This window comes from Leucopleurus acutus (genome assembly GCF_964270905.1).
Source record: "Leucopleurus acutus genome assembly, chromosome: 4".
In the NCBI taxonomy this organism is placed as follows: Eukaryota; Metazoa; Chordata; class Mammalia; order Artiodactyla; family Delphinidae; genus Leucopleurus; species Leucopleurus acutus.
The window spans coordinates 127,097,296-127,111,850 of NC_139146.1; the positions used below are offsets into that span (position 1 = coordinate 127,097,296).

Here is a 14,555-nt window from a genome sequence, read left to right on the forward strand (position 1 = left end):
TAAAGGGAGGTTATTCTGAGAATTTCTAAGAAAGAAAACATTTTGCCTTGGTAATTTTAGTCAATCTTATTGGCAATAAAGTATTTAACATGTGTTTCCAGCCTTGAAGCTGCTAACCTTTTTATAGCTTAATCATCACAATATCAAATAAAAAAAAGGATTTGAACTGCAAAACTTCATTGCATTTACTTTTCATCCCGCTATATCGATATACAAAGAGAGTAATACACACTATCCAGACCTTCCTGGGAAACTAAGTGCTCTTAAGATAAATGCAAAAAGAGTGAGGACAAAAGCTGCATTAAGATGAAGGCTCCCAGGACCGTTTTCCAAGGCAAGGTGCGGTCAGGCTGAGCCAGCTTCTGTGGGTTAGCTCTGCACCGTAGCTTTTCTCCACACCATGGAAGAAAAGAAAGGCCTCGCAGCCAGACATTGCAACTACCACACAGCCCATAACCCTTAAGGAAACCTGTTTCCAGGCACAAAGCACTCTAAACAACCTCATGGAGTCTGAGGCCTCTGTCTGTCAGGGAGAGGCCACATTTCAGGTCCCTATCTTCACATCCCTCCCATTTTATCTGAGTTAAACATCAGCACCTAAGAAGCTCTAAGTGGGGAAAGGAGGAATTAAATGGTGACAAAGCTGGACCGCCTGAGAGGTTAATCAGAATCCTTTACCTTACTCCCAAAGAGTGGCAAGTATTGATTACTTTGTTCTGTGGTCACAAGCACTACCCCCTGATTTGGTCAGCCATGTCAGGGAAGCCAGATGGAGGGATGTTCGATGAATAATTAAGGTAAATGAAAAACTGTGTGACACAGTGAAAAATCAATGAGTTTGAAAACCAGAAATCTAATACTCGTTCTGCTCCTAACCAGTTGTAAGAACTTAGACAGGTTACTTGACCTCTCTGTGTCTCACCTTCTTTATCTTCAAAACACGGGGCTATATTAAATGGACAGTGTCCTCCAGTTCCTAAATCCTAGAGTTCTACAAAGCCCATCACATCCCCACTGAAAAACCAAGTAGATATTCATGGAACACCATGTGATTGTTACTAAAAGTGCTACTTGTTACTAAAAGTGTGATTGTTACTAAAAGTTACTAAAAGTGTTCACTGCAACTTGAACCATAACCCTTGCCCTAGAGCATCTATCACATGAGCAATAACTAATCAAAACATTATTGGTAATAAGAACAGTGAACAAGCAGTCAACAAGGACAGTGAAACACGTGGAGTTTCAATAAAACACTGTTTTATTACAGTGGAAGTAATAAATGGGTGCAATCTTGGAAAGGCAATTTTGCATACAGACCAGAAATCTTTTGTTTAAAGCCATGACCAGGCTTCCCAGGTGGCACAGTGGTTAAGAATCCACCTGCCAATGCGGGCAACACGGATTCGAGTCCTGATCCGGGAAGATCCCACATTCCGGGGAGCAACTAAGCCCGTGTGCTACAACTGAGCCTGTGCTCTAGAGCCTGAGAGCCACAACTACTAAAGCCCTCGAGCCTAGAGCCCGTGCTCTGAAACAAGAGAAGCCACTGCAATGAGAAGCCCACACAACCTAATGAAAACCCAATGCAGCCAAAAGTAAATAAATTAATTTTTAAAAAAAGCCATGACCTATGACCCATCTAATTGTAGAAATGTTTTAGTCATTTAAAAATTGGAAGTACAAAGAAGACATACAGATGGCCAAGAAGCACATGAAAAGCTGCTCAACATCACTATTAGAGAAATGCAAATCAAAAATAAGAGTGAGGTATCACCTCACACCATTTAGAATGGGCATCATCAGAAAATCTACAAACAACAAATGCTGGAGAGGGTGTGGAGAAAAGTGAACCCTCTTATACTGTTGGTAGGAACGTAAATTGATACAGCCACTATGGAGAACAGTATGGAGGTTCCTTAAAAAACTAAAAATAGGGGCTTCCCTGGTGGCGCAGTGGTTGACGGTCCGCCTGCCGATGCAGGGGACGCGGGTTCGTGCCCCGGTCAGGGAGGATCCCACATGCCGTGGAGCAGCTGGGCCCGTGAGCCCTGGCCACTGGGCCTGCGTGTCTGGAGCCTGTGCTCTGCGGGAGGCCACAGCAGTGAGAGGCCCACATACATACCACAAAACAAACAAACAAACAAAAAACAAAAACTAAAAACAGAATTACCATATGATCCAGCAAGCCCACTACTGGGCATATACCCAGAAAAAAACATAATTCAAAAAGACATATGTACCTCAATGTTCATTGCAGCACTATTTACGATAGCCAGGTCAGGAAGCAACCTAAGTGCACATCAACAGATGAATGGATAAAGAAGTTGTGGTACATATATACAATGGAATATGACTCAGCTGTAAAAAGGAACGAAATTGAGTCATTTCTTGAGACGTGGATGGATCTAAAGACTGTCATACAGAGTGAAGTAAGTCAGAAAGAGAAAAACAAATATCGTATATTAACACATGTATGTGGAACCTAGAAAAATGGTACAGATGAACTGGTTTGCAGGGCAGAAGTTGAGACACAGATGTAGAGAACAAACGTATGGACACCAAGGGGGGAAAACCACGGTGGGGTGGGGATGGTGGTGTGATGAATTGGGCGATTGGGATTGACATTTATACACTGATGTGTATAAAACTGATGACTAGTAAGAACTGGCAGTATATAAAAACAAACAAACAAACAAAGAAACAACTAATACTAAACTTTCTTTGGGTTATTTGTATGGAAATATGTTAATATAAATGTTTCAACATGACATGAAATTTCTAAAAATCTTACATGTTCTGGCATAATGTTATAACTCATAATTCTAGTTATTAAAATGTATATCTTTAAAATGTATATCTCATAAATAACTAAATTTCCTTGTCAATTGCATTATTATGAACTTTCATCAAATCTTTACCCGTGGTCATTTTTAAGTCTTTTGTCATTTACAGACAATTCTGGGTGTACTCTGATGCTTTTGCAAAAATGTTCCTATAAAAGGGTTTAATCTTCAAGGAATTCATGGAAAAGACTCTGACAAGTACATGTTTCTGGTAACTGACTATACTGCTCAACTGAATGAATAAGCATTTTCAGAACTCTAATGGAAAACTGATGAATTCATAAAAGTGCTAACAAAAGATAAAAAATAAATAAATAATGAAAATTGGAAGTAAACAATATGTCCACCATAGACAAGTTAACTCAACAATTAAGTTATTTGAACTCATTAAAATGTTGACTTAGAATAAAATTTAATGACACAGGCAAATGCTTACACTATAATGTGAAGCAAGAAAAGTGGGATACAAAAATTATATACATGGCATAACCATAATTATATATAATATGTATTTATGTCCAATATTGTCATGTGTATAATATTTATAAATAACACTATTTATAAGGACAGATAACATGTGAATAGTAGTTATCTCCAGGTGTATTTTATTTCCTTCTTTGATGTTTCCATAGTCCAGATTCTCCATTTTAGCATGTAATAACTTTGTAATCAAAGGAATTTTTCGTACATATACAGGACTGAAAAATATAAAACAATGAGGATTTAAGCAATTATGAGTTTATTCTGCTGGATACATGCATTAGGAATTCAGAGAGAGAGGCGTCACTACAAGCTGTGCAGCAGAAGAGATTCCTGGAGGGGGTTCACAAGTAGAATTTAGGTTTATAGAATAGTGCTTAAGAGCACTGATTCTAGAGCTAGATTTCCCAGGTTCAAATCCTAGCCCTGCCACTTACCAATTGTGCGAGTTTAAGCAAGTCACTCAAACTCTCTCAGCCTCAGTTTTCTCATCTATAAGATGGGACTGGTATCAGTTCTTACTTCAAAGAGTTCTTGTGAGGATTAAACAAATTCACATAAGTAAGGGCTTTAGGACAGTGCCTGACACATAGTAAGCATTATATAAGTACTAGCATAATTATCAAAAGGGCATTTTAGACTACATGAGCATAATACATTAGTAGTTCACCCTTTTGCTGAATTCTAACTATGTGTCAGACACACACACAACTCACACTTTGCACTTCTAGGTAGGAAGGACCATCACTATGCCCAATTTATAGATAAGAAATCTGAGGCACAGAGAGGTTCATGGCCCAAGGCAAGTGGCTGAACCAGTACCTGATCCCAAGCTAATCTGACCCCAGTGCCCATGCTCTTAACCATGGCACCGTCCTGTAGGGAGCAGTAAACAAGCTTACCTCGGGCAGACAGATGACTACTTCGAAAGATCACAGGAACTACCATCAACAGAGGGCGTGCAACCGGAAAATGAAGCCAGACAGGGAGCCAAGCTCCATTGCATTGGGCAACTGAGAGAAAGATTTCTGAGCAAAGTGGTTACAGGACAAAAGAGGGATGTAAGGAAATAAGTGCGGCAGATAAACAGGGAATGAAGCACAAGGAGGCTGTTGACAGAGAGAGAGCAGTTATAGACAAAGCAGTGGTGCGCTGGTGAGGGACTGGGCCAGGTGACAGCACAGAGAGACAGAGCTGGCGAATCAAAACAACGCTTTGAAGGGAAAATTAAGAGAACTCAGAAACACAATACTGGGAGCAAAAAAAGAGAGAAACATCATATCTCACAAGCCACTGAGGGCTGGACAAGAAATGTTTCCTTTTATTTTGATTTCTATAAGTTTTGTAAAATGTTTAGTGCATTTACTTACATATTTGTAAAGCATTAAAAAAAAAAACTAAGTAGCACGATAAAAAGCATCACACAACACTGTACTCTATGCAAGCAACGCTGACTGAAAAGGTGTATTGCAGTAAGTGACAAAAGTGATTAGCAAGAAATCATAGAGCATAACATCTTTTGTGTAAAGGAAGTGGCTATTTAGAAAATCAAGATAAAGAGCCCACTAATGGCTAATACTGACAAAGAGCCCAAGTCTGATAACATCTCCCAGCACAAAGACAGGCTGATTTATCCCTTGTTTTAAAGTGGCAGCCGGAGCTTGCCAACAAAAATATGTGATTAATCTAATTAGCTTACTGAACTGAGGAAACAACGTGCCAAAATCATATGTACTCACAGATTGGCCCTTCCAGGACAAAGCAGTGTCACATAAAAGCCTATCCTTCAACTTAAATGTTCACGCTCATTAAAAGGGATGAAGCCAGCAGTACTCAGCTTGTAGGAGCTTAATGAATATTACTGGATGGTGATGACACAGACATGAGCCTCAAAAGAATCAGCTCTCATGGTGGAAAAGAGGAAGGATCACAAAGGACTGCACAAATGTATGTGCTGTGGCAAAAGTCCAATTACCCGCTCAGGCCAGGCAATTGGACCACGTTACACCTGCATTAACATTCCCACTCTCAGCTTAATGCTTTAATAGCCTCATTGACAATGCCTGTCTTCACTTGGGGTTATCAGCAACTACAAGCCATGTCTGTTGAGACTGGCAAAGTCATCCATTTATTCAACAAATATTCTTGGGCCCTTACCATGCACAGGTAATAAGTGATTATCTCTGTCTAGTCTTTTGCTGCTAAGGCAAGAGAGATTCTAAATACCAGTTTGGTGCACGAAAAACCCTTAAAGGTTAGAGACGAACAGCCTAGAGAATAGAAAAGGGACAACACTAGCTTCATCTAATAGTCTGCAGATCACAAGGGCAGCTGCCTCATTGGTTCCCATTAGGGGGTACATATGTATCCAAAAGGCAAACTTTCTTCTTCGGCGGGGTGTCGTTCAACAGCGTCTCTCTCATGGACTCAGACCCAAGTCACTGTAAGGAAAAACGTGAGTAACTGTTTATTCAAATTGCCTTGCCTCTTCTACCTTCAACATCACCGCTTAGAAGGATCCCTGGTCCAGAGAGCCACAGAAGCTGACACTCCTAGAGCCATGGGTCAGGTGAGCTGACCTGAGCATCTGAGCAGCCTTGCCCGGCGTGGGAAAGCAGGACACACCCGGAGGGCACAGGGGGAGTAGAACAGAGTCGGGCTTACAAGCAGATGGTTGATATTTGGTATTTTCTAGACCTCTTATTTTTATCCCTAAGATCCTATATAAAACAATGTATCAGTTCACTTCTGAAGTAAAGATGATTTATTATACCCGATTTCACTGCCACAGAGTAATCTGAGTACCCCTGAACTTGAAAAATGAATCACTTTGTATCACCTTATATCAAATCATGAGCATCATTTATATGAAAAGTTTTTCACAGGAAGAGAAAACAAAAATGTTGATTTTATCAAATGTATAATTACTGATAATTAAGTATTTGACAAGCTGAAACTAGATAGAGCTATGGTATAAAAGAGTCAAACTTTAAATTTCAGTAAGAATTTTTTTAAAGGTATTTATAATTACTCTGCTTTGGGAGCATTGTTTTCTCTGAAAAGAGAACCTCCCCAACCCCTTGACTACAGACTAGTCTCAGTCAATTGTCAGCTACTCAGTCGTCAGCATGTAGCCCTGCAGGACCGACGACGGCAGAAATCCTGCTGCAACAAGGTGGTGGTTGGTAGATTAATAGACAATGTCATTTATGGCAGGGAATCACTAAAAATGACATATACACACATTTTAAATACCTTATTTCATCATGAACCGTAAAAAGGCAAATTTATTTGCCAATATTTTCACACAGGCCAAAGCTATTTCTTCAAGTACAGGTCTACTGATTGAAGTTCAAAGCTGTCCTTCTTGCACAAACCATCCTCATAATGTATAATATACGATTTCCAGTTTGTCTACTTGAAGCTGAGAAAAATCTCAATGTGAATCAATCTAAGTGCAGAATCATTCTATATTTTAAACATCTTCCCAATCTTTTAGCTATCTCTTCCACATCCAATTTGACAGCAATGTCTTACAGCAATTTGCCTTTATTTAGTCTTTGCAAAGAATTCAACTTCAGAGAAACAAACCCTTCTTTTCACACACACACATTTCATCAGATTGTATGTTACTTGATGAAAGTATATAATTACTGTAACAATGCACACAACTCAGCAGTGGGAGGAAAAGTCTGGCCCTCCAGAGCGCCCAGGAATTAGCCAACCAGACAGAGCACTCAGCAGGGTGTGGACAGAAACCAGTGTGCTCTCCAGAGAGAAGAGAAAGAACTGGCAATCCAGGGGCCCACTTAGACTGGTGAAGAGAACTCCTGTTGTATTATAAAAAGAAGCCAGTTGCGCTTTCAAGAGCTAGCTTCTTCTAGCTTAAAACAGTATCTCCAGGCAACTAATGTTATGACTTGTTCAGGGGAGATGTCAGTGAAGTCTCCCTGGGAAGAACTGCTATGTACTTCTGCGACATCCCTCGTGGGAAAAGTCCTACAGAGTCATTCTTTGTGAGAAAGGAAGTATGTACTGCTATCTATATAGCCTGAGGTTATCTCTGGTCTTTAATTTCCATTATTTACACTGGATGATAATCTGTAATAGACAAGCCGGTAGAAAAACTGCTGGCCTTGAGCAGCCCGTTTACAAGAAATCTGACACACAGATTAGCAAACAGTCTCCCACACTGCCCCCCACCTCCACAAAAGACAGGACTCCATACCTGTGCAAGACCATTAAAGCTGGCAGCCAGAATGCTGAATCCAGTCCACAGACTGGTTTTTTTTTATTACTACTGTTTTCATTTGGACGCCTTTAGGTATTTATGCTCCAGTTTACCACAGACTCCAGCACTCCCTATGGTCTCACATCTGCCTCACCCCAGTGGTGCAACAGAGTCCCACCAAAACTCGACCCTACAGAAACTTTGGTTAGTCTCTGGCAACACTAGGCGGGCTCGCAGCAAGAAGGCATTCGCCTCGGCAGAGGCACCCAGCCACGCCAATAAACAGACACCAGGGGGTTCTCTTCCCACGGAGAAACAGAAATGATTGTCAGCTTAAGCAACTGTTCAAAAACCGTAGCCTTTGTAAGAACCATGTGGGAACCTTGCTGAACTGCAGATTCCTGGAGCCCTAACCCTTCAGATTCTGATTCAGTAGGTCTAGGAGTGGAGATCCAGGAATCTGCATTTCAACAAGCACCCAAGGTGATACTGATGTGAGAGGTGTAATAATAAAAACATTAGCAACAATCGTAAGTGCTTACCAGGCCCTGCTCCAAGCACTTTACACATAATGGCTTAACCCTTGGAACAACCCTATGAGGTAAATAGTATTCTTATCCCCATTTTATGAATGAGAAAACTGAAGAAGAGAGAGATTAACAAACATGCCTCTGCTTACTCAGCTAGTAAGGGGAAGAGCCAGGATGAGAGGGTCTCTGAGGAACAAGTCTAAAGTCCATGCTGGCTATAGGCCAACAGTTCTGAGACTTGACACCAAAGGCACAAACCATAAAAGGAAAAATTGACAAACTGAACCTCATCAAAATTAAGAAAACTTTTGCTCTATAGAAGGCTACATGAAGAAGATTAAAAGACAAACTAAAGACTGGCAAAAAATATCCACAAACCACATATCTGACAAAGGACCAGTGTCTAGAATAGTAAAGAACTCTCAAAAACTCAACAGTAAAAAAACCCAAATAATTCAATTAGAAAATGGGCAAAAGACATGAGCAGACATTTCACCAAAGAGAATATACGAAAGGCAAATAAGCACACGAAAAGATGTTCAACATCATTAGTTATTAGGGAAAGACAAATTAAAACCACAAGGATGCATCACTACACACCTATCAGAATAAGCTAAACAGTAACAATGCTAAATGTTGATGAGGACGCAGAGAAACTGGATCATCCATACACTGCTGGTGAGAATGTGAAACGGTGCTGCCACTCTGGAAAACGGTTTGGCAGTTTCTTTGAAAACTACACATGCAATTACCATACAACCCAGCAACCGACCTACTGGGGATTCGTCTCAGAGAAATGAAACTCCCGTTCACACAAAAACTTGTACACAAATGCTCACAGCAGCTTTACCTGTAACAGCCAAAAACTGAAATCAGCCCAGATTTCCTTCAATACGCAAATGGGTAAACAAGTTGTGGCCCATCCATACCATGAAGTATCACTTGGCAATAAAAAGGAACAAACTACCGATACCAACAACAACTCGGATAAATGACCAGGGAATTACACTGAGTGAAAAAAGCCAGTTCCAAATGGTTATATACTGCATGATTTCTTCTACATAACATTTTTGAAATGATAAAATTTTATTTATTTATTAATTTATTTTATGGAAATATAGTTGATTTACAATGTTGTGCTAATTGCTGTACAGCAAAGTGATTCAGTTATACATATATAGACATTAGTTTTCATATTCTTTTCCATTATGGTTTAATCACAGGATGTTGGTCATAGTTCCCTGTGCTATATAGTAGGACCCTGCTGTTTATCCGTTCTATATATAATAGTTTGCATGTGCTAATCCCAAACTCCCAATCCATCTCTCCCCCATCCCTCCCACCCCTTGGCAACCACAAGTCTGTTCTCTATGTCTGTGAGTCTGTTTCTGTTTCGTACATAGGTTCATTTGTGTCATATTTTAGATTCCACATATAGGTAATATCATATGGTATCTGTCTTTCTCTTTTTGACTTACTTCACCTAGTATGATAGTCTCTAGTCCATCCATGTTGCTGCAAATGACATTATTTCGTTCTTTTTTATGACTAATATTCCATTGTGTATATATATATATATATATATATATATATATATATATATATATATATATATATATATATACCACGTCTTCTTTATCCATTCCTCTGTCAATGGATAGTCAGGTTGCTTCCATGTCTGGCTATTGTAAATAGTGCTGCTATGAACACTGGGGTGCATGTATCTTTTCGGGTTAAAGTTTCCTCCGGATATATGCCTAGGAGTGCGATTGCTGGTTCATATGACAGCTCTATTTTTAGTTTTTTGAGGAACCTCCATACTGTTCTCCATAGTGGCTGCACCAATTTACATTCCCACCAACAGTGTACAAGCATTCCCTTTTCTCCACATTCCCTCCAACATTTATTATTTGTAGACTTTTTGATGATGGTCATTCTGACCGGTGTGAGGTGATACCTCATTGTAGTTTTGATTTGTGTTTCTCTAATAATTAGCGATGTTGAGCATCTTTTCATGTGCCTGTTGGCCATCTGCATGTCTTCTTTGGAAAAATGTCTATTTAGGCCTCCTGCCCATTTTTTGATTGGATTGTTTGGGTTTTTTTCATTATTGAGTTGTATGAGTTGTTTGTATATTTTGGAAATTAAGCCCTTCTTGGTCACACTGAAAGGACAAAATTTTATGAATGGAAGACAAATTAGTTGCCAGGGGTTAGGTATGGGAAGATGGGGGCTGGGAGCACAGGAGAGAAGTGGCATGATTATAAAAGGGCAATAGGAGGGACCCTTGTGGTGTTGGAACTGCTCAGTGTCTTGGCTGTGGTGGTAGACCCACAAACCCACTCCAGTGGTAAACCTGAATAGAACTTAATATAGTAATACAGGTACACACAAATGAGTACAAGTAAAACCGGGGATCTGAGGACTGTATCAATGTCAACATCCTGGTTATGATACTATACTTCTGCAAAAATGCTTCCTTTGGGGGAAAATGGGTAAGGCGTACAAGGAATGTCTCTATTATTTCTTACAATGATCTCAATAAAATTTCAATTAAAAAGAAAAACTCCATGCTCCCAAGTGTGCAGGTGAAATCAGGCACTGTGTTCTTTCACTAGGAATATAAAATGGCACTACCTTTCTGGGGAACATCTGGCAACGCCATCAAAAGTGAAAAACATATATATCCTTTGATCCAACAATTCCGTTTTTAGGCTATTAATTGTAATGAATAATTTATGATGTGTCAAACATTTAGTTACGAGAGTACTTAATTTCAGCAGTGCTTTTTTAATAGTTAAAGACTAGAGACAACTGAACGTGGTACGTCCACAACAGGAGATTCTATCAAGTCAGCAAAATAATCTTTGGGAGTAAAACAGCTGACCTGGAAAGATAGGCAAGATAGATGCAGATGTTCTACGGATATTTACTCAATTCCTGCTATGTGCCAGGCACTGCTGTTGACTGGGAACTCTCACACAACCAACAAGGCATGGTCCCTGAGCTCAACTATACAGTCTGATGGACTGTCCTCTACTGGTAAGTAAACAGTTGACAAAACGCTATACACGTATCTCTGTAGGTGATTACAAATACACACGCACATACATATGCACATATTTTACATATGCACATTTTTATCTATATATAATATAAATATATAATATAAATTCTGGAAGGATATAGCCAAAATGTCAATAGTGGTGATTTCCGGCAAGTAGGATTGTGTGTATGTGTTTTATTTAATTTTATTTGTTTTGCACATCTATGTATTCTAAATTTCTACAATTAACAAGTTTCACTGATATTAATTTTATTACTGGGAGGAAAAAGGCGGGTCCCCAGAGAGTGCCTTTTTTTTTCTCTTTTTAGTTTCTTTTGATTTCTAATAAGGCACAATCAATTTTTCTAAATTTTTCTAAATCCTGATTCAAAGAACTCAAAGACCTCTTCAATTATCAATGTGAATAAAGGCAAATTAACCAAACTGGATTACCTCAGGATAAGAATTGGGCCTATTTGTAAAAGTTGCATTTCCTTACAAATTCAGGTTTGTAAGCAATTTCTAGCCCTTGGATTGAGCTGGGGTTTCTATTTCAGGAAGTTTGTACTGTTTGCTTTTGCTAATTTCTTAAAACAATGCAGATTCTTTACAGAAAAATATTTTAAATACAGATGTCCAATAAAATGTAGTATCACTCAACCAGAAAAAAACAACTATTTTAAGCTCCAGATATACTACTTTAAACTAATATCTATGTGTGCATATTTGCTAGTTCATGTAGTTACACTAAAATGGTCTCACACAGCACATACTGCTGTTTAAACTGGGTAGGGTTTTTTTTTGCTTAGCAACATATGCCGTTTTAATGATATATTTTAACATTAAATATGTTTATTTAACCAATCTGCTAATGGTTGGATATTTAGTTTGCTTCCAGGTTTCAGAGTTACAAACAGTTGACAATGAACATTCTTTTAACTGAACATTTGAGCATTTCCTTGATTTTGTCCTCCAGCTGAAATCCCAGAAGAGGACATTCTGGCTCAAAGGGTATGAGAGGCAGGGTATGCACACCTGAAAGCTATTGATGTAAGTGGGCTCCCAAAGAGCTGTACCAACTTACAACAATCAGTACGGGAAGGAAAGTGATCCGGTTTCTATCAATACATGCTCACTAATGCTGCTGACCAACATGAGAATTAACTTGTTCTTGGATTCTCTAGAATTTCACTTTTGGGGAAAAAAAAAATCATTTTAATAGCAGATCAAAACAGAGGGATTACCTGGCTGCCAGTTAAATTAGAAATTTTACTCTGTCAACTTCACTTTAATTGCAGAATTTTGTCAGACCCACTAAGGCAAACCAAAGATCATCTCTGTAGAACTCTGTATTCAATTCAATGATCTTTATTTAGATAATCACTGTGAATTCTTATCTGACATCCCCAAACCTTTACCCTACAGAGATCAGCCTCCCCACCAAGAACTCCCAAGCTAAGACAGAGGTGGCCATTTCATAGTAACTACCTCATGGGGCAACGTGGGAATAAATGAGATCATGCAGGTTCATGCACCTGCTTAAGGCACAATGCTATTACTGCCCATCACATATTAAATGGTTCAAAAATGTTTACTATTAGTGTTCTATTATAAGTAACTCACCTTCAGCATGACATAATGAGGACTTAGATTCCAGCTATTTCGATCCTCTTTTATTTTTACAGATGAAGAAACTGGGGTTCGCAAGGCTAGGTGTAGCACTCAGGCCTCCTTGACGCCAGTCTGATACTCTTTCTCTAAAACTATTTTGTCTGTTGGTAGGTTTTCTCTAGTGAAGGCTACAAACACCTTAATTCACACACTTACACTTAATCAGAGCAATCTGCAATTTGAGATTTAAGTCTACATGTTCAGAATATACTTGGCTTATAGATATCTGCCTGGTTAAATAATAATTCTCTAAAGCAGGTATTTTAAGTTGCAGGCTAAAAGCAAATGGGTTTATACCCACCTCAGAAGATGATGAATGATTGATGATAAATCTCTATGCTGATGGAGGGTTTCTGATTACATTAGACAGAGGGCATGAAGACTAATTAAAAATGCTCATACACTCATCACCGCTGATTGCGCAAATCCCACCGCTGAAAGTACAAGTGCAGCACCTTCTCTAAAATGACAGAGGAAACAGATGAATTTCTACTCAGAACTCCCAGAGGCTATCTGTCTTGATTTCAGGGTAAGTGGGTTTTGCCTAAAAACCTAAATCACAAACAGAATGACAGTCCAAAAACCCTGGACCAAATTTTACTATTCTGTCTGAGCAGGGGCTGGCCAGGTCTGGTCACATGGCACATGATCAATAAATAATTACAGATCGATTGGTAAATAGGTCTGTGGGCATACTTTAGGGATTTTCAAAACTAATTTTTCTAGACGCCTACATAATTGGAAGTCGTGGTGTGTGTTCCAGTGAGCTAAAGGAACTACATCCTACATGCCACCAAAAACAGCCCTTATATGCACTCCAGACTCTGGTTCCCTCTTATAGGCACTCCTGCCCTACAGTGAGGGGCTTGTACTGATCTCTCCCTACCCCTTCGGGGCCACAATTATTACCTGACAGTCAGCAGTGTCGCATTCACCCAGGAAAACATCACCAGGTAAAACACAGACAGGTGCTTTCTAATAACAAGGCAAGAGGGGTGGTTCTGGCCTCTGTCTTCTAAGGAACCTCCACCCACCACACATCACAATCGTCAGCACATGCTGCTGAGCTGAAAAGGGAAGGATGGGAGGAGGCTGACAGTCAACCTGCGCTCTCCTACTCCTCAACCCCAACACACACACACACTCCGCCCCTATCCAGGAAAGCCACCACCACCAGCCTCCTCTCTGACCTGATTCAGGACTTAGAATCCTTACCTAGCTTCAGGATGTGACGATGGGAGAATCTACCCATTATGCTGCCTGAACGCGCCCAAGTGTTTATTTTTGGTTTGTTTGTTTTCTTTTGTTTTGTTTTCAGCCCTGCTGCATGGCACAGCGTGTGGGATCTTAGTTCCCTGACCAGGGATGGAACCCACGCCCCCCATTGGAAGCATGGAGTCTTAACCCCTGGACCGCCAGGGAAATCCCTGCGCCCGAGTGTTGAAGGAGCATTTACCCATCTTCCTCCAGGAGACGCCTGTGGCCCCTCTGTGTGCCTGCAGCGGGGGCAGCCAGGGGAGTAGGGAAAGGAACAGTACCTGGCCCATGCAACGTGCACAACAGAGGGCATGTTTGGAGAACTGGCTTAAAACTCAAAATCCTGTTGAATGAAGATATCTGTCGTACTAGCTTTTGATCCGCTTGATGTATAAAGAATCAGAAAAATGAAAATGGGTTTTAAATTACATAATCTGCATTAATAGCAAGAACAAGTCTTGAAATTAATGGAAATTCAACACAGCAACCATAAACCC

The 14,555-nt window shown here is 39.8% G+C and overlaps 1 protein-coding gene across 1 annotated transcript in view; it reads right to left on the reverse strand.

Moving 5' to 3' along the window:
• Positions 1-14,555, reverse strand: part of FHIP1A (FHF complex subunit HOOK interacting protein 1A) — a 270,219-nt gene that overhangs the window by 134,014 nt on the left and 121,650 nt on the right. The gene's annotated exons all lie outside the window — the stretch shown is intronic.